The 19,556-nt window shown below is 41.7% G+C and overlaps 2 protein-coding genes across 13 annotated transcripts in view; one reads left to right on the forward strand and one right to left on the reverse strand.

Moving 5' to 3' along the window:
- The window catches only part of CABCOCO1 (ciliary associated calcium binding coiled-coil 1), a 225,904-nt gene extending 213,695 nt beyond the window's left edge, over nucleotides 1-12,209 (reverse strand). For 2 of the 3 annotated variants that reach the window (XM_021269566.4, XM_072040065.1), the window contains exons 1-3: nucleotides 12,011-12,209; nucleotides 10,527-10,610; nucleotides 9,403-9,513 (exon numbers count right to left, since the gene is read on the reverse strand). The gene's annotated coding sequence lies outside the window, so the exon portion shown is untranslated. Of the gene's footprint in view, nucleotides 1-9,402; nucleotides 9,514-10,213; nucleotides 10,229-10,526; nucleotides 10,611-12,010 lie in introns of those variants that run through there. The other variant, XM_038181623.2, reaches the window with a different exon arrangement.
- RHOBTB1 (Rho related BTB domain containing 1) overlaps nucleotides 11,761-19,556 on the forward strand; it is a 216,825-nt gene continuing 209,029 nt past the window's right edge. For 7 of the 10 annotated variants that reach the window (XR_011810330.1, XR_011810327.1, XR_011810328.1 and 4 more), the window contains exons 1-2: nucleotides 12,351-12,481; nucleotides 16,619-16,717. The gene's annotated coding sequence lies outside the window, so the exon portion shown is untranslated. Of the gene's footprint in view, nucleotides 11,809-12,350; nucleotides 12,502-12,622; nucleotides 12,817-16,618; nucleotides 16,718-19,556 lie in introns of those variants that run through there. The other 3 variants (XM_027462950.3, XM_027462951.3, XM_027462952.3) reach the window with 3 other exon arrangements.

Genomic DNA, 19,556 nt, shown 5'->3' on the forward strand with positions numbered 1-19,556 from the left:
TGCACTAGTGACCAGCCTGATATGGGATGGCCACAGGCCCACAGCCACCAAGTGGAGCTTTCTACTAGCCTCAGCCTGACTGTAAACTTACCCTGCTGCAGCATTTGTGTAAGCTGCCAATGATCAGTTCTGCTTTATACTATACTCAGCTGATGTTAATCATGGTAGGTGAAATTGTCAGGAATGATTTACGGCACACCTGCACAACTGGAGTAGTGATAGAAATCTGCACACAGAAAGTGTGCCATTGCTAGTGTTTTTTCCAGGAAGCAACTGAGTCTCAGTGTGAGGATCTAATTTTCCTTTACATAATTACTCTAAATGCAATGTTTTGGCAGACATTGCCAGCTGCAGCTACACACTGTATTTCACAAAACTCAAATTCTGATCTGATAACGTAGCTCAATTTTCCACTGCCTGCTCACTGACCTATGACTTTCCATATGGTTTCCCTTAAAGCCTTAATGTAGCTGTGATCTTCTGGTATGTCTATTTGTACATAACAGCATATGCAGTCGAACCACAAATGAATACAGCAGGATATTCCAGACAGGCAGACATAAAATTGTGTTATTATATACACACACATGTATGTACATATACAAAGACTGACAGAGCCAGGCACATAGCATAAAACCTAAGAATCAGAGTCAGAAGTTAATGGTTGGATCAGGATCAGGATCGCACTGCCAGGCCTTATGGTGAAGGAAAATGGTACGACCACGTTCAGTGTTCTTTCAAACGGCCTGTTCATTAGGGCAGAGAGGGAAGACTGTCAACTTAAGTCCTAGAAGAATTAGATGCAATACCTGAATCTCAACAAACGTGTAAGCTATCTTCTTCCAAGTCTGATGGTCCTGTTCCCTATGGATTCCAAAGACAATAATTTCTCTCACCCTGCTCCTGGGCTCAAAGTAATTCCCTATTTCACACAGAAATGGCCTTTTTTGAGTCTGACTGAAGGATTATGCTTTAGCATTAATAATTATGCAAGTGAGGGGCTAGGTGGGGCTACCAATGGTACAGGACATAAGTGTATCACTGTATAACTCCAGCATTTCTAAGATATTTACTTAGCTTTATCCAGATTAATAGCAGTGAGAAAAAATAATGCTGATAAGAGATCCCCCAAGCCACAAGTTCCTTCTGACCTATTACTACAACAGTTCCTCTCCTCGTTATTCTTATGTAGGTTCTTCCCAGGTAACATTATTTCTGCCCAGGATCACTAAATACAAAACGTGTAAGTAAAGAATAATCAAATTACATGCCATTTTATACAGTATCATTTAGGGAAAAAATTATTTGGAATGTAATTTAAAGCCTATGGAGTCAAATTGTCATGTTCATTCTGGATTCATATGCACTGTCTTAGGTTTGGCTAATGTGTTTTTGGTGTTTTGTTTTGTTTGTGTGTTTGTTTTTTCACGAGGTAGAACAACTCTGCCAGAGAGAGATTTAAGACTTAACCAGAAATTCATGATAAGAAAATTCCCCTTGCTGCAATGAGGGGTCACCTGGGCTGAGTAAAGGTAATAGCCAGAATTCCAAAGACTGGTTATCCACCTGGAGTACCTTAATTTTGGGATGTCAAATTTGAGACATCTTGAAAAGACTGGGTTTTAAAAGGACAGGTGTTCCACGGTTTTCAGAAAGAAAGTTCCATGATGGTCACTAAAAGTAATGAGCCAGTAAATCTTGGAAAAAAAGTGCTTTATTGCAAGAAGAAAGATTGTTTACATTATGGGAAAATGTCCTTTTTCCATTTTGCATATGGTATTTGAAAACCCTGCCAGCATCTGCAGAACATATGTGTTTTAATGACTGTACAGGAAAAGGCAGCTGTAAGGAAACTGATAGCTATGAAATTCTAAATTAAATTTTACATAAGATACCTTTATTAGTGGTTGGAAGCTTCTGTATTTAGAGGAAACACTCCGTCTCTCTGTGTCCAACTGAGCTGCCTTAGGATCATGATATAGCAATAACTATAGCAGATGTCACTAGATTTATACATAGATGGATTATGTTATTCCCCTAGTTAGTTTACAGCTGCTTTATGCTATGCTGCACCCAGTTATTGTGTGCAACTAAATAAAAATGTCATCAAAGGCCTCCCTCTGTGACGACAAATGGTGCTAAAAAGGTGCGTGGTTTATTGGAGGGTGGGGAGGGGAGGGCAGGGCAGGTTGAGGGGTGCAAGCCACCTTTAGTGTCTCTCTAAGATAAACTGTGTTTACGTTTCCCCAGCATCCAGCATGCAATGACCTTGGAGCCCTACTATTCTCTCAGTGACTGTCTGTCAGTGGTGAAGCCAGACACAGTACAAGTACTCAGGTAGTTGTGCTCTCTGCTGCAGAAAGCCAGATAGCAAAGGACAGTGCCAGGCTATCCTTCACTTTTAAGAGGATAATGTACCAGACTATACATCCCTTTGTCTCTGTGCCTTTCTTTTGGTACCTCTTACTCCTTGCACACAACTGCAGAACTGCTTAGGAATGCATTACCATCCACAGCTGCTTCACCACCTCTGTGTCCTACCACTCCTCAGATTCTACATCATTACTGGAATCCCTCCAATAGCCTACAGAAACATGAAACTTCCTGTCGTATGCCCTTTCTATTAACTCTCTGCATTACATCTGCTCCCTCTGAAAGATTTTTTTCCTGGCAGGTATACATTTTTAAACTGTTGTAACAAAACTACTCAATCTGCTCCTTTTTTTTTTTTTTGGGGGGGGGGCTGTTTTTGTTTGTTTGTTTTTGGTTTGTTTGTTTATTTTTCTCTATTTAACTGTGCCCAGCTGCACAAGCATCATATATCCTAGATGTCCAAAACAAACTGTTTATACCCAGCTACCTTCTAAAGGATGACAAAACATGCAATTCCTGCCCCTTGATAACAATCAGATGAAATAACCTAGACATTCAAGGCTTTGAATATCACTAACTCCAAGAGACCAGAGACTGGCACCAAACTATGTATCTTAGCTGCACAAGACTGCAAAAGGGATATTACTTCCCAATTCTGCATGAAGGGCAGCCAGAAAGAACACCAGTTGGTGAAACCCAGTCATTTCAAGTAAACTAGTGTTCTAGCACCACAGGAAAATCTTGATAGACAGTCAGCATGTGTGACTTCTGGATGTACTGATAATTTGGAAATGCTCTTGACAGAGTACTTTTCAAGAACATCATGTATAAAATAAAAAAAAAAAAAAAAGTTTTCCAACCATAATGGCAAGAACATGAATGCTGTGTAAAGAATTCAGTGGTTACTGACATGCTGAGAGCACTTCACTGACTAAAACAGGAACTGAAAAAAAATGCAGAGATTCCCTGCCTCTCAGCTTAAGGTTTAAACTCATTTCTTTTAGCTACTATACAGTGATAGCAGTGCAGACATCGTTGGCAGAATCAGCCCATTAAGCCCCTGAGCTCCATGAAGAAAAGAATCTTTCAGTCACCCATTAGCATCATCTTCGGACTACCAAAACATTGGCTATCTTGTTTATTTATGTACATCAAAATCCTGGACACATTTCAGCATCTTACTGCAGAGAAAAGACCTTTTCTTTCCCGTTAAGGTGTCTTGCTTTGTTATACAAATACAGTACCCATAAAGCAAATATATCGGGTCCCTCCATGACCATGCAAAGAAACACGCTATTTTATAAAATACAGCCACATTCCCGGCTCTCCTCATCTGCCTGTCACCTTAGGAGAAACACGAACAGACAGGTCCTGGGTCCCAGCCCCTTTCCTTTGCCTTCCTGAACACCTGGGCAAACACTCAGCATGTCATCATATCTGCTAGGAACCCAGCTGCAGCCAACAAGCCCAAGTCCTTGTTTTCTAATGCAACACTGAAGACATACTCAAGAGCCTACCCTTCACCTTCCCCCTCCCTTTTCTTCTCCCCACAACTGGAAACTCTTCTGACTGAGTATGATACCACTTAGATTTATTGCACAAGATGCACCTGAATGCCAGTCAAAATGTTTAACCTTCCATTCACCCACACACTCTGAGACACATAATCTTCTTCAAACAGTCACCCTATGATTTGCAGGTAGGGAAAAAGCGAATGGTGAGGCAGCAAAATAAGTACTAGGCTTAAAATGAACTCAACTGAAACGTTCTGTAAGCAGGTGTTGCTAAACAGCAAAGTCCTTGTTTGCAATACACGTTATTTTACCTTCAACCCACAGTGATTTTATCACACCTCACTTGTAAATTCTGAGAATGAATTCATACAAACCCAAAGCCTTCAGTTATTCACACTGACAAAGCCGTTGTTACAGATGTTGTCCTGCTGAATCTGTTAGGGCTGACACAATGCCTGTACTTGTTCATCAGCATAAATAAGGCACAAAAAATGTGCCAGCTATTCCCATAGAACATGGACAGGAGGTCTTCATCACACATACACAGGAAGCCTACGCTGCTCCAGAACTGAAAGCAGCGGAACCACATCAGCCCAAGTCAGCATTTGAGCTAATAAGCCCATGGCAATATTCTTACTGATACCTAAGCTATTTGGCAGGCTGCTGCTGCTGCATTGCACCAGGCAACAAAACAAATTGGGCTTTAGCTCAGAAGCCCCAATCCATTACACAGTGGAGATGAAAGACGCAGCATATTTCATCGGAACCCAGGCTAGTGAGAAAATAATCCCTTAAAAAGCAATTGGTCCTAGGGCATGACACTTACTTTATATTTAAACCATTTAGCCAATTTCAGACAACAAATATCCCAACTGTGGGAAAATTCTTGTCACAGCGCAGACACTACTAAATTCCTAGAACATGCAAATGTGAAATTGGAACTTTCTCAGTTCTCAGAGGAAGAATTCTCTCACAGAATTCAATAGAGATGCATAAACCAGACAAGATGCCCTAGCAGAGTCGCAGAAGTGCTCACTTACTTCCCTTCCTGGTAGCCTTCTAACTGCAAAAGTGACAGCTCTGTTCTCCAAGTGTGAAACAGCAACCACTGAAGACACCACGTTTATCATCATTTCTCAGATTTCTACCGATTTGAGCCACGGGCCTTTTTGCTTTCTTTGCCTCTTTCTGCCACTAAAAAGTAGACATGAATCTATATCATCATCACTGTAGAATTAGCAGTGCTGCTTGCTTTTCATTCTCAGATCAATTATCAATAAATAATTAACAAGAGTGCTTGAAGCTCAGAAATAGACTGAAAACTGAAATGTTTTCAGATGAATGCATGTGCTTTATCAATCAATTTTACCGTGGCCAATCACAAAACATTTCTTAAATATTTCTTACCTCTCTTTCTAATGGTCCACATTATACTAAAATACAAATGCCCTTGCCAAATAATGCAGAAAGTCAATAATGTCACGATGTCACTAAGGCTTTTATTTTATTTTTTTTACTTCATAAACCAATTCCAGTCTAAAAAATAAACAAGTCATATAACTTCCACAAAACCCCAAATTTTAAGAACAACAGGGCTTTCAGCTATGGATTTCATCAAGTTTTTCACTGTATTTTCTGTTCTTAGGAGTCACAATATGTAACAGAACAAATGACATGACAGAAAAGACAAGGGTCCAGATTGCCATGTTATCTTTCAATATAGAGACAGTATAGATTCAGGGATGGAAAGGAAGGAAATTCCACAGCTGGAAATACTGATGCTGATTTCCTATCTTTGACTTGCTAGAGTAAGTTCTTGTAAATGAAGTGCTCCCAGGAACACAGTCTGTGACCTGCCGATCAAAAGAACAGCCTCAAAGACTCAGCTTACAGAAGTGTTCCTTCCCCGTACTAGGCAGGGAATGTGCATGTCAGTACACAGCTGCAAGCTGAAATCCCTTTCCATATTAGAGAATCTTGATGCCCTGTAGGATCTGCTGTAGTACCACGACTGCCAGGCCTTCATCCTTGAAGCCCAGAGTCTGACCATTTATCTGAAGATTCACTGACAGCCTTTACCACCCTGGTGTCACAACTCAAAATTTTAATTAAGGAAACCGGGAATAACTGAGAGATGGCTTCATGTGGTGGTGCAGCCCCTATACTCACAGAGCAATGCAGAATGTCTTACCTGAGGGCTGGTTTGGGGTTCTCTTTAAAACAAAACTTCTGTTGAAAAAACGTTACCTAAACAACCACATTTTATTTTAGCTGGTAAACGTGAGAAAGAACAAAAAAGTGAAAACAGACAGAATAGACAACATTAGCAGTCAGAAGAATGAACATCATACGTGTTTACAGTTAAATTTCCTTTTCTGAACAGTAACCTATTATCGGGTCTAGAAAGGATGTGTACATGAGGTTCAAAGACTTGACATTTAAATGTAATTGCAATAACATATTGTACCAGCTAGAGAGCTACAAAAAAAAAAACAGTGGTGCCTTTTCAGGTATATCTGTATCTATTTTTGTATGCATATCATATTCTGAGATGGCAGAAGGAGAAGGCACTGTTTTTCCTACAGTTATACAGACTGGTTTGTTCTGGCCAAAGTCCTTAGGAACTGTGAAAGGCATTTGTCAGGACAGAAACAAAATCATACTTTACACCCATAGTTGTTTCTTGTAACTACTGAACAGGATAAATGAGGGTGAGGGGGGCAAGCACGGCAGCTCCAGTACATGTTCCAGAGTTGTTTTCCAGCAAGCAGTATTTGAACCGACATGCACAGTCACTACAAAAAAAGATGCTTACATGAGAGTGATGCTTAGGTGAGGCTCCCACACACTGTATACAGAAGGGGTTCAGTGGCAGGAGGTGATAGGGGTTGGAGGCAATGTGCTAATTGTCATCTCCCTCACTGGTCCCAGATCAGGAGCAAAGGCACGTGAAACAATCTGATATTCGTGTCACACTAAAATTAGGAAGGGAAACAAAACTCTCTTTTTCTTGGGAACTGACTGCTCCCTGCAAGAATCTGCATCATCAAACAAGTAATTTGATTAAACCCAGTGTATGTTTTCAGCTAACGAATATTTAATTCACAATGGACCTACTCTCCATCAAGTTGCATCTGGTCATTTGTTCTTCATGAAGCAGAATAAAACCGTGCTCTTCTGGTTTGGCCACATTTCATACTCACTGCATGGTGAAAGGTTATGCTGAAAGGTTGCTGAGAACCAAGTCCAGAAGTCCAGGTGGTATTTCAGGCCTTGGCTTGTTATACTGAGGATTTGCTAGGAATGCAGCTACATTGGTGCAAATCCTCTGTATTGGCAGAGTAAACGACTGTACACATTACACATTGTTGCAATCCACCTTGGATTCTAACAGAGGTTAAATTCTGCAACTCAGGCAAGACAGAGGAAGATTCTAGGGACACAATGCTTTTACTAAACATCACAGGGCACACGGCCCCACGCAAATGGAGATTTAATCCCTTCTCATTCCCCATAGTAAATCTATCCCTGAGCTCTGCAGTTCCAGTGTAGGAAACGCATGGGATAGGAATTTTTGATCAGTTCTTGCTCTGAGTTTTACATCTGAACTTGAGGCTGGATAAGCTTCAGACAATCTAACACTCTACATTACTTTATGACTCTTTTTGCCTGAATCAATTTGGTTTTATTACTAAGTAACATAAAAATTCCTTGCTCGATTTTATGCTTTCCAGAAGACTAGCTAGGGGTGGTTGATTGCATTCACTGACGGTTTAATGAAACCATGGGAATTAACGAGGAAAAAGGTTTGTCTTCTCTATCCTCCTCACATAATATTAATGTTCTTTCCAGAGTTCTTCGGAGTGTATTCTTCGTAGGTTTGTCCAAGATGGTTATAAGCTTTTTTATTTAACAAGAAGGAGCTGTATGAAAACACCACTTTGAGTAATTCTGGATAAACAGAAACCATCCGTCAAAGCAGAGTAAGTACAATTTTATTTGTAAGAACCACTAGACCTCAGGAGTTCTGCTGTCATTTCAATCCTGCCCATTTCTGAGCCCTAAAGCAATGAGAGATTCAAGTAGGGATGGATTCCCTCTGCTCTGCGCAAAGTAGACTTTCTGTGTTATAGGTTTGGCATTTCTCCAGCCTAACTAGTATTTCTGCTTAGGCTAAAATATTTCACTGTTACAAAAACCAGTCAGTGAAATCCTTTCTCTCTCATGTAGTTTCCAAGCCAGCATCTTTGCTCAGCCAAACCTCTTCCAGTCTTACGTAGAAGATTTCCCTAGCACACAATCACAAAGTGATTCACAGCAGTCATTGCTTCAGTGTTAGAATATTATGTTTATAACAGCCTATAAAGATGACGTAAACAGCAAAATGCTGTAGTATGCCTTCTGATGTCTCATTCAGCTGCTGGTCTGCTCACAACTCCCACTGAACTATGCATAGTGTTTTACGTGTAGGCTTGCCAAAACCTTGTAGGAAAGAACTAAAACCTCTCACTCCTCTGGAATGATTTGTTGTATTACAGCTTAAAGACATCACAAGGCTTTCTAGGGAAGACTCTAAAAATCCTGAGTAGCTGAATCACTGCGATTTGGATGCCCTATGGGACATAAGGTCATTGTGATCTTTGCCACACAAAGCTGTGGAGAACAGGAGTTCCACCTGCCTTACTACCAAATGCTGGGATGGGAATGTAACCCAGAGCTGGACACAGCCTGCGGAAGGCTATGGGCAGTCAGAGAGAACTCAACAATGGGACATCATTATCTGAAGCCTATTCTTGCCTGATAAGGTAGTAAAGGGCTACAGTAGCCACAGCCATAACCCCAAGACTACATTTGTGGCAATAGAGAGTAAAATATTAAAAGTATCCCAATGAATTGTAGCATAATGAGCCATTGGCTTTCAGACTTAACTGGAAAGGCTAGGGGCATCACTGCCCCGACCTGCTCATTGTCACTTCCCATATATGACTGCCCTGGTCACCACTGCTCAGACTGCAGAACCGAGTAGACGAACCTTCCTATTCTACCACAGCACAAAGGCTTTGTTCACTTCCAGCACGACATCATGCTTCCAGGCACTGTTTGAAAACAGGTGTTAGGACTTTCAGAAAGTTCACTCAGTCTAACTCCACCTTATGTGCTTAGTGGGTGCTGAAGAAAAGGACACGTATTAATCACCACAGATCAGATTTTATATCACTTTTCTACAGAACAAAAACCTCTCCCAAATCTATTATCTCCAGACATGAGTCATCGGGAGCTACGTTAGTAAGAATAACGTAACTGCAGTTCATGTGCTATGGTGTAGCAACAAAAGAACTCTTAACCATAAATACTTTTGTCACCACTGTATCTGTGAATGGGGAGCAATGTAATCACAGTCTTGACATCATGACTGGTATCAGCCTGTCTTGTGACTGAGTTCAAGAGATACTGTCACAAAAATTACACAACTGTCAGCCAATGATTATTCTTAACAGCAAATTTAATAACTTACTTAGGTGCCCATTCCTGGAAGCCTGGAACTTACACAGCTTCTGATCATCTAGTCCATGTCCACTTTGAAGGATAGTATCACATCCTGCATGTCTGCTCACAGCTTCGGGACCTGCAATTTTGCACAAAAAGAAGCTGTATTTAAAAGCATAAATGAATCTACAAAAATCAATGAGGATCATAAATCAAAGTTTGTAAAAACAAATGTGCTGTAAAGATTTCCATAGTACTGTTTAACAGTAGGTTAAGGCTGAAACAGGACAATCATACTTTAGAAAACAGATGAATTACTAAATGCTTGCTTTCTTCTGAATTAAACGTGTAACCTTAGTATCCAAGGCACAATTTTAATGTAAAAAGATATCCTCTACCAGGTAACTATAGGCCAGCGAGGAAACAACTTGACAGTTTAAAAATTAAGTGCAACACCAGTTTCTGATAACTTACAAAACATATTTTATTAATTAACAGACAAAGATTCCACAGCTTCCTTCACATAACCTTTGTATCTCTGTGTTTGCTAGAAAAAAAAATCTAGCAAACTTTTGGCATCTTGATATTGTGGTATCAAAATACATTTAGCATTCTCTTGTAATAAATTAACAATTAGCCTGATTTAAAGGAAATATATCTTGGAAATGTATCAAATTGTATTACTCTCAATATCCATGAAAAGCTGGTGTGCCTAGAAAGACAATAGCTATTACCATTTACTTTATCATAATATCCCGGTACATCATGCAATCAGTGATTAAGAAATCATTGATTAATCTTATAGTGTAGTCTTTAAGTGTCTTTTTACGACTACTCACATTATGCAGTTTCCTATTTCATCCCTATGATCCAAAGGCTTTTGCAAAGATGGAGAGCTTATGTTCCAGTTGATGGACAGACCCAAACAGCCAGATTCTCTTTGTTGCTTTCTACAGGCTATTTGCACTGGTTTTGAAGTACTTATCAAGCTACCTGGCCTAGCCATATATTCCCATTAAGTCTTGAAGTGAATTGTCAGTCACAATTCCCAGGATATCCGGCCTTTGCAGGCATGAGAAAGTAAGTGAATGAACTACCCTTAGCCTAACCGTTTTCTCCCCAGTAGCACTGAGAAGCTTGCTTGTGCTGTACCTCGTCTGGGATTAAACATCGGAGTTCAATTTCCAGAGCTGTCAGTCACACACTTTTCACACACCTTAAATTCATTTTCAAGTGCTAAAAGAAAGGCAAGAAATAGAAGCAAGTTATTCAGTGTTCACAAAAAGCAGCTGATTTAAAGCAATTTATATAACCTGTTGCATGGGTTGGCTTTTATCTTACATGAGTTTACTTAGCAGAGCTAAAAATATTAGCCAATACCAGGTTTGAGGCCATCTTCTGAACAGACGCAGATGATAACCTTGTGAGCTCTGCTGTCTGCTCCAATTGCCTTGCAAATAATAGTGTGTTTCCAGCGTGAGTTACAGGAATTTAGACTGCATGTACTCATTGAAATTGCACAACTATGTGCTTCTGCACTCACATGCTGTGGAAGCACCATGGAAGCTTCCTTACTGGGTTTTTAAACATGGGTTACCAAAACTCTGAATAAACTCTACCCAAGCAAAATAATCCTTCCATTTCTAGGGAATAACTGTGGCCCAACAACGTTTATTTTCCCTTGATACCACACAACCAACAAAGGTAATTTGATTTCAGAATTTATTCAAAATCTTAACATTTAGGGAAGTTGTTAGCACCTTTTCTTTTTGTTCCCTTAGTAAGGTGCTCACAGTAAGACCTAGTTCCTGAAATCTTGTGATTATTCTCCCATGTGTTTTTTTGTTTGTTTGTTTGTTTTTGTTTTTCAAAGTTACAGCACAGGGTATGCTGGTGCTTGGCAGTACTCCACGGCAATGATGTATGTGCTGGAGGCCGACTAGCCAAGGCTGCACGGCACTCCACACATGCTAATCCACCCTGCTGCACCATACAACATATGCATGACGCTGCTGATAGCAAGTAAGGCTGTTCAGGCCCTCGTGACTACACAGGAAAGCACGTGGAATATAACGCATCAAAATCAGAAAGCAAATTCCGTGAACTCCACTTTTGCTGTGGTTTATGTGATTTGGGGCATAGACCTGTTAGTTCTAAACAGAAGCGTGGCTGAGCTCTGCCACTGAAATGGGGGAGCATTTTGACAGCAAACCTTTAATGCTGCTAGCTTGAGTTGTCTTTAGACCCTTTAACTTTTTTTTTTTTCCTCAGAGTACACATGCTGTCAGTAACCCTCGATAACCAACATTAAACGCACCTGCTGAGAGACACAAAACACCAGCAGGTGCACCAAGGCTGAATCCCCCCACCAGTCCTCCAAACTCCCTCTGAGCCCCCAGACAGAAAGATCCAAGGCTGACAATCAGGACACCAGGTAAGCTGAGATGGCTCCGCGTCTGCCAGAGCACTGGGCCATTCCCTGAGCTGTAACTAAGCCATACTCTCCACAACCCTCTGAGATACTGCACAAAGCTTGGCTGTTTGTGGTTTCCCTCAGCTGCTCTCTTTAGAGTTCTGTCTGTGCCCCGTTGGTACAGAGGTCACGCTCAGCAAGGACGAGGTGGCAGAACACTCACCGCTCCTCTTTAGCTGGGATTCAGCTTCAGCACCAAAACGCGTGAGGAAACTGAGGCGAACACCCGAGTTTATTCAGCTGACAGAAATGTTCAACGCAGACACACCCCGCAGGGGGATTCAGCCCCTCACGGGCCTCCTGCCCCCCGCGGTGCCCAGGAGGGCGCGGGGACCTCGGCAGGGACCCGCACCAGCCCCCCTGCCCCGGCAGCCCCTCGGCGTTCCCTCAGGCAGGCGGCGCGGCGCGGCGGGGCCATGACGCCTCACCTGAGGCGAGGGGCGAGGCGGGAAGAGCGAGGCGGGAAGCGCCAGGCGGGAAGCGCCGTCGCGCGCCGCTTCCCCCTGAACGGCCCCTAACGGCCCTAACGGCCCCGCGTGCTCGAGCGCGCTCACGTGACGGCTCTGCCCGCCCAGGGGCCGCTTGGCGGGGCCGGGCCGCTGAGGAGAAGGCGGCGGCGGCGGCTGGCGCTGAGGTGAGAGGAGAAGAGGGGAGGTGAGGGGAGGCAGCGGGGCCCGGGGCAGGCGGGGAGGGAGGCGCCGCGGTGCGGGGCTGCTCGGGAGCGCCGGGAGGGAGCCGGGGGAGGCCGGGGCGGCTCCGCTGCGCTCCGTACGGGCGGCTGAGGAGGGGAGCCTGGGGAGCCGGCACCTGCCCGGCCTCAGTCCCCGCCTGGCCGCGGCCGAGCTCCGGGCGCTGACGGCTCCTCCGGGTGCCGCTGCCGCGCTCTTCGATTCTTCTTGAAGTATTTTATTCATTTTGTTTATTTCTCCGGGTGAGCGCGGTGTAGGTACTGCACTGGGACGCTTAGCGGTACGTCTGGTGTGACTTGGATTCGTTCGTGAAGAGGGCTGCCGTATGCGATTTGCCCTGTTTGCCCCTGTCGGTTTGAAAACTTGATGGGCTAAATTAAAATCTCTTCATGTTTCTCTTTCTGGGTGTTAATCTGGCACGTTCACCTTAAAAATGTAACTTTTTTTCTCACGTAGATTCTCCGGGCAGTTTCTGAATGGACTTTGTTTGAAAAGCAATTTGCTGAATTAACGTAGCGTGCACAAAGATAACTTGAGTTGACGTACTAGCGGAGTAGCATCTATCGCATGAGCAAAAATGGAATGTTCCTGCCCCTGGGTTCCTTTTTAATCTTAAATTATTAATGGATCTCTGCGTTACACAAAGGAAATTTGCAGCAGGCACTGAGCACAAATGCATGTAGAGAACCAGATGTAAGAGGAGCTGGTTGTGCAGAAGGACGTGTCTCCAAAAAAAAATGAAGGCAGAGAGCCCATCCTGTTACTGACAGTTGTTGGGGACCTCTTGGGGAGCAACAGCAGGCTCTGCCCTGCCCCGTTCTTTTGTAGCTCTCAGAAAAGAGGAATGAGAAAAAGGCAAAACTTCTCCAGAACTGGGGAGCACGGGACTTAACGTACTGTTGAGCAGCTATTATCTGAGTCACTGTGAGTGCTCCTACTGTAGCATGTTAATGTCTAGAGTAGGTACCCCATCATGGTACCCCATCTTCTTTTAGAACCTGATTGTCAAGTTGAATAAGTATGTACATGTGATCAGTTCCTTTTCTCTAGGTAATCGATACAGGAAAAAAATCCTTCATCTCCAAGGGAGACCTCGGGTAAAGACACATTTGTCGATACTGACGTAGGAAAGGTGAAACGCTAACATTTACCAGGGTTCTGGATGATTAAAGGTTTGAAAATGTGTTTGGAGGAAATGTTGGCTTAGGTATCAATGGGAAGTAAGATTTCTAGTGTCTGTTCAACCATGTAATGTACAGTAAGTGAGGTGTGTCACAGAAAAGATTGTAACAGTGAACTCACGTTCTGCACTTTGTTTTACGTGAACTTTTTTCAGTATTTGGAATTTTAAAGGGAAAAGGTTGAAATGAGAGTATTAAAGCAGAAACATATTTATAACCAGTTATTTTTCTTCCATGTAATACATTAAAGCTTGGTGAAGAAGTTTTGGGCAGAAATACTAGAAAACTGTGATGTTACGGAAACATAAATAGGTGAAGGTGACAGTCTGGTAGAAAGAGGCTGTTATGTAGTTTGAGAGGATAAAGTTCTGCAATATTGTTAGTTTCATAATAATCTTTTCCAAAAAAAAAATGGGGGAAGAGAAAAGATTGGATCACCATAGGCTACCAAATAACCCGAAGTTGAGGCGGGGATGGGTTTGAGGAAAAAATTGGACTGAATTTTCCTTGAGTTTTCTTTGGTGTCACTGCGTTAGGGGACTGTCTCTTCTGTCTGCAGCAAAAGAGGCTCCTGGGCGAGGTTGCCCATGACCAGGTATGTGCTGGTCCCAAGGTGCCATCCAGAGAGCCCGGTATTCTGTGTGGTATTGTCTGTGTTCCTCCTGGGCCTTTTTTGTGCTGCAGTCGTGTCACCTGCCAGCCTCTTCAACAACCACCTGCTCCTCTGCTTCCCAATACTTAAAGTTCCCCACCTGGAGAACAGAAGTGCATCTCTCACTGAATTACTCTTTGCTCCAGCTGGCTTTAGTTTTCCTCAACTTATGATGTCCTTACTGCTTGTCCTGCAGACAGCACCATAGTGGGCTCACAATACTGTTGTGTGAGCACTGTTTCAGGTAGCAGCCTGTTTCCTTCCTAAGAGAGGGAAAGAGCTGCGCTGCCATGGCCAGAACTGTTGCTTTCTGGGGCAAGAGTGGCTTCAGGCCAGGTCTCTTCAGCTGGGAGCTCCTGAAGACTCAGATAGGGAGTTGCATGTGTGGTTTACCTGCTCTCTTTCTGTGATGATGATCTGTACTCAGAAGACCAGATCTGCCCCTACTACCATGGTAGTGAAGATCTTCACGGAGTTAGAGTTCTAATTAGGAAGCACAGTGCTAATTAAGATTAGAACCTTTCTTTTTTTTTTTTTTTTTTTTTTTTATTGTCCCAACCACCTTTAAAACCAGAGAGTAGAATATTGAGGGGCAGGGGGACAGAAAACAGAATCTTTCTTATTTTAATTAAATGGAACTTCTAGGCTTATGCTTTAGTAATGATGGAAATCAGGTTTAACTACATTTCTGTCTGTTTTTATGCTTTAAACAACTGGTCTGACCTTATAGCATAACATAATAAAGAATCTCTCAGCAAGCGGGAGAGTCTCAATGTGGCCTTTAACAGGACAGCGATGTAAATAATTAATGATTTCTGAAAAAGAATTATGAATGAGCTGTGGAAGGGCTTTGCATGTCTGCTTAAAAGTGAGAAGGCTCTTAATCTATCTGCGGAGTCAGTGTCAGTAGATTTTAATGAGGGCAAAGCAGAGAAAAACTGGTTAGAAAGCATGAGATCTCAGTGAAATAAAAACACAAAGCTCTGGGTTTGTGATCAGATAAGTCAGATCCTTTTTTAAAAGGGATGTGCTAACAGAAGCTGCAAATAACTTTGAAACTGGCATCAGTACTGAGGAAACAAATAGTTATGAATAGTGCAGTGTCACATAAATAGGTTTTTAAGCAGTTGAGCATCCCATCCCTTGTGTGCTAATGCTGCTATTTCATTCATTATTTGGGATTTTGTTTCATTGTGGGCTGAGGCTGTGGTTGCTAGGGTTGATGAAGGGAGCTACATGTGTAGGCTGTGCAGGCATTATGGCTGACTGGAAAAGATGCTGCTTCTAGGGCAGTAGAATTACTTCTGGAGGGCTATAAAGATTGTGTCCCTGGCTCGTGCCAGTGGATTGCCTATTCCACGAGGTGGAATCAGGTGTTACCTCATTTTCCTTTTTTGTTCCCACTGGTGTCTTGTGCAGGGTATTTACAGAAGGCAGGAATTTCAGTGGGAAATTAACTTCAGTCGTAAATTCCACTCTGAAATCTTACTTAGGAGAGAGAGAGAAATGCCTAGAAAAGCTAAGCAGGGCACTAGTCTTTTCAGCTGGAGAATCTGCATTTTACTTCTGCTTTTCAAGCTAGTGTGAAGCCTTTAAAGCTACTTGGCTCAGTGAGCTTTGCTTTTAGGGAAGCATCGGGGTGAAATCAATGTTGCACCCATGTTAGGTTCCTGGTAAAACCACAGCATTGCTTCTGGATGAGAACCATACCACAATAATGCAGACGCTTACCAATCCCAGCATAACGCTAATATAATTAATTTCACCTGGGACTAAAGGTGGATGCAACACAGTAATCCAGGCATCATCAGGCTGTTGCTTCATATTTTAGACAGTCTTGTCACCCCCTTGAAGGGGGCTGTTAGTTAACCTATGAAGAACTAGTTGACTGTGATACAGCAGTATTTGGTTCTCGTGCATAGGATGCTTTTTGTGTCTACATCTAGAGGAAAACTATTCAAGACCCAGCTTTATTTGACAGAGGTGTATCAATTTCCAGTTATGCTCAACACCTTGTTTGTACCCATGACCTCTTCAATGCTTTGGAGTGAAAAGTTAGTGTTTTAGTGGAGATATTCAGTCTACCTACATGTATGTTTGGAACTTTGAAAGACTGTTCTGTTGACCAAGCAAGCCTGTTCTATAATATAAAATAGGTCATAAGGGGTGTCTCTAGTTTTGCATGTGTGATGATTTTTAGGTTGAAAATGGTAAGCTTTATTGTCTTTTTTCTCTACTTTTCCCTTCAGGACAGCCACAGTAAGAGAAAGATATGAAATATCTTTAACGGAATTCTGCTCTTGATCAAGCTGTTAAAAATGGATATGAAAGTTATTTTCTCCTGTGAGGTAAGTAATGCCAGGGAGAAATTAAAAAAGTGACTTATTTAGTGTTGCTGTCACTACTGCTGTCTGTCCAGCTGCTTTTGTTCGCGTATTTTGAAGTTACAGCATCTGCGACTTAGAACTTTGCCTCTAAAGTCTTAACTGAAAAGTCCTAGAATTAATCCTTTTGGTTACAGGATTACTTATCTTTGTTGTGATCTTCCAGTAGATAAAAACAAATGTATAAAGGTGTGTGCTCTGGTATAATGGTTGACTTCTACACATAGTAGCTTTTGAGCCAATAATGAGCTTTTTTTTCAAAGCATCAAAGAAATAGAAGCTGCTAAGTCTGATTTCCAAGAGTGAATATTCACCCAAGAGTAACTGCAGACAGAGGAAACGAGTGACTTCTAAAGTGAAGAGTTTGTACCACCATTTTTCTTGCATCCCTCGTTTTCTGCTCTGTGCAGTATAAGCGAAGGTGGTGCTGTTGCTAGCCTGAATTACAGGTGCATATTAATAATGCTAGGATGGGACTTGGCAAAAAGCTACTTCCGTACTGAGCCAGTACTGCTAGGAAACTGCTGTTTCACATGTAAGAATTAGTAAAAACCAAGCACATCTCCTGAATTCAGAATCATAGGGAAAATAAGGTTATATGGCCTCTTGAGATTCCTTACAGTCCAGCCCCCTGCTCAAATGTTCCAGTAGTCAATGAAATTTGGACTAAAAACGCCAGTAAGTAAAATAATTATTTATGTTCGGAAACAAGGAAAATGGATTTATGTTTTGCCGTATGTATTAAATGTACATTATAATAACACAGATAGGAATGTAACATGCTACTAAAACTTGTCAAAGGGAAAATATTTGAATTCAGATAGGATTGTAGAAGGATAGGGTTTGTCTCTGAACAAAGGAAAAGCTAAATCTCTGATGTATTCACTTATAATCACAAATGAAGCCTCTACAGGTCATCTAACACAGTGACATGTTGCCAATATTTTCAAGAATGGGTTCCCTGCACAAATGACCCCCTTCCCAGACATCCCTAGGGAATCAATTTCCTTACTTTCTCATGTAACCAAATTGCTTTCTCATAATAAATGGAGAGGAAGTAAACATGATTCTTATCCCAATACGTTTTATTGAAACATTTCCTCTGAAGTATATTTGTTCATGGGAAAACATAGTGACAATGTGAATAAAAATAAGCATCTTGTCAGGAAGCTTAGGGAGCAATCTCTCCCCCCAGGCTCTCAAAATAAACACAAACCCCATCCTCCTCCTCACCACTCCTACATCCCCCATTGTGTACTACCAAATGGAACATTTTATGAGCCCTTGGAATAACTACTTCAGTGTTTTGGGCAGGGAGGGTCATCCAAAGAAGGGTTTAATACTGTCAGCAGAGAGAGGGTTCATCATTCAAAGCCCGAGAGGAGGGTCATTGAAGGGAAGACGTGGTTGTTTCCTTTGGATTTCTGCTTATCTTAATGTGCTTTGAATCGATCCCTCAAAATTGGTAATTTGATAGCCTTAATAGTTACATTAGTAATTTAATGAGCCCCTTCCAGCACACCATCAATGACAAACGTATACTTGAGGAACAAAAATAGAATCGTTTTATAGGCAGTGCAGTTCCTGAAAGCCAGTGTATAATATTACATGTATGCAAGTTTTGATGCTATGAATTTTTTAATATACCATGAGTGATTTCATCATCATAGAAATAAGTAATAACACAAAATGGCACATCTAATAATGCCCAATATCTTTCTTCACCCTCATTCCCAGTGACAAGTCACATTTCAGCCTGATTTTCTGTCTCTCAATGGATTTTTGGGTAACTCATAACTCATTTAATTAATTTACAGATGGTTATTGTTCTTGTGAAATGTACTCTGTGAACTCACTGTTTCCAGACGTAATTTATGTTTCTGTTACTGGGTATAAATTCTTGAAGAGAACATATATGGAGGTCTGCATAGAAGTTAACATATTGTAAAGCCATGTGCTTGAGTCAGAAAATACTGCATCTGCAGAAGGCATGTCTTTGTAGAGCTGTTAGTTGTTCCTTAGTATCCCAGTCACAGCTTATTTTCTTATGGGCTTCTGTGTCACTTGAGGAATTATGAGATGACTAGTAGTAAATTTAGCTCTATGGTTAAAGAAGCCACTGCTGTCAGAGATTACTTTCTCCGTAGTCAGTAGAATGCTCCACAGACAATAGAATAAATTGGGTAAGTGTATGCTACTGCACACAATAATGCAGACTCCAGCAATTTAATTTCGCTGCCAATTCAGGTAGATATGAAACAAGCTCTGGTCTGTGTAAAACCAGCAGAGGAGCATGTATGCCCATGAAACAGCAACCTGCAGTAGAAGTAATGTAGAATAGTAGAATGAGTTTTAAATCTTAAAACTGTTGAGCTAGTCCTTTCCAAGCTTTTGACTAGAAAGTATGAAAACTGGGGGACTGCTGTGTATCTGTGGTTGGTGGGAATGGGTAGTGTTGCTATGTTCATAGCTTTTAATCCTTAGAGTTAAATTTGTTCTCTAGTAGTGTTTTTCACAGCATGTTGAAATCCTGTACTAAGCACATCTCTAATTTCTGTGCTTCTAATAAAGGAGAGTGAGTGATTCTCATAACACCCATGCAGAATCGGGAAACAATTATTTGTTAGGTGAGAAACTGAGAAAGAAATGTTGCAGTCAGAAATGTCCATTAATCCAGGGAGTTTAGACAAGGTACCCAACACAATAAATCCAAGTTTTAATATAAAAGCAGTGTTGTCACCCCAGAGCATCCAGTTGGCAACTGGAATTACCTGTGTCTCACACTTTGGAAACAAGGACTTAG

Source organism: Anas platyrhynchos, chromosome 6 (assembly GCF_047663525.1).
Source record: "Anas platyrhynchos isolate ZD024472 breed Pekin duck chromosome 6, IASCAAS_PekinDuck_T2T, whole genome shotgun sequence".
Lineage (NCBI taxonomy): Eukaryota > Metazoa > Chordata > Aves > Anseriformes > Anatidae > Anas > Anas platyrhynchos.